Source organism: Fukomys damarensis, unplaced genomic scaffold (genome assembly GCF_012274545.1).
Source record: "Fukomys damarensis isolate Sample0158 unplaced genomic scaffold, DMR_v1.0_HiC HiC_scaffold_36, whole genome shotgun sequence".
Taxonomy (NCBI): domain Eukaryota; kingdom Metazoa; phylum Chordata; class Mammalia; order Rodentia; family Bathyergidae; genus Fukomys; species Fukomys damarensis.
In genome coordinates, this window is record NW_022900948.1 from 42772339 (window position 1) to 42773850 (window position 1512).

Consider the following 1512-nt stretch of genomic DNA (forward strand, 5'->3'; position numbering starts at 1 on the left):
CCCTCTCCTCGTTGTCTGTCTCCTGGGTGTCACAGGGTTCCCACTGGCTCCAGGCCTTCTCCCCTCAGAGGAAGGGGAGGTTGGGCTGGGTCATCTTTGATGCCTGGTAGAGTCCCACAGCCAGTGGGTCTGGCTGCTTCTCACCGTGTGAGCTCTCATAGAGAGGACCCTCTCTCCCTGAATCTGCTTTCCAGCTGGAGGAGGGGACTCCCTGTTCTGTGGCCCACTATCCCAAGTCTGTGGGTTGAGGCATTTCAGTGATTGACGTATTTTCCATTAAACCCAGGGCCTTTGCACTGAATGACAACCTCAGCCATTCATTCATTCATTCATTGGTTTTTGGAGACAGGGTCTCACTATGTAGTTGAGACTGACCTGGAACTATGTAGCCCAGGTTAGTCTTGAATTTACAGTGAGCCTCCTGCCTCAGCCTCCAGAGTGCTGGGATGACAGGTAGGCGCCACCACGCCCGGCTTCATAAGGAATTTTTAATCAATTGTTTTTAAGACATAAAGACTTTCTTAGATCCTGCAGTGCTAGAGTCCAGTATTTTGGGGACTCCAGGCCTCTGTGAGGGTTACGTGGAGGCCCTGAGCCCGGACGCTACGCAGGGTTTGGGGAGAGATGTGGTCTGAGCGTGGTGTGGCTTCTCACCCAGCTGCATCAGCCTTCTCAGTTCTTCCAAGCCCAGTGCTGACGACGGGAGCTGCCCTCCCCAAGTCAGCAAGGCCAGCGCTAATGGCCTACGCCTCACTTCACCCTCCCTTCTCCAGGGTGGCACAGAGGAAGATACTGGTCATCGGTCCCTGGGATTAAAAGGGCTGTGAGCGGGGCGGGGAAGCAGTGGGGATAGTGATTTGGGGCAGACTTGGCGGCCTGATCTGGCCCTAAGCACTAAGGGTTCCTGCCACCTGCCTCTGAGCTCACGAAAGGCCGGGGCTGACAAGTTCCTGTGACGTGGGAGTGGCAGGAACGGGGTGAAGGGACCAGGCTGAGAAGTCCTTCTAGGTTAGGGAGCCAGGAAACCAGCGGGGCACCCCTGTGGGTCAGGCTGCACACCCCATTCTCGTGTGGTCCACGGGCTCACTTGCAGCAGAAGCCACAGGCGCAGTTACGTTACCTGCCCTCGGGGGTTAAAGCTGCCACTTACTAGGTATGACTGGCAAGGAAATGCCCTCTGGGCCTGTTTCCCTCCCAGGAACCTGGAGTAATAAAGGTAATGATGGCTGTGGGCGGTCAGGGCGTGGAGAATCCTGGCTGTCTACATCTTGCCCACTGGAATGCCACCTTGTGCATCTGCCTTCCTGTGATGGCTTCTGTAGCTTTTTTCCCCAGTATTGGGAGTCGAACTTAGCAGCTTGCACTTGCCAGGCAGGTGCGGTACCGCTGAGGTAACTCCCAAAGCCAATGTGGCGAAGTGATGACAAAAAAAAAAAAAAAAAAAAAAAAAAAAAAAAAAAAAAAAAAAAAAAAAAAAAAAAAAAAAAAAAAAAAAAAAAAAAATATATTTTT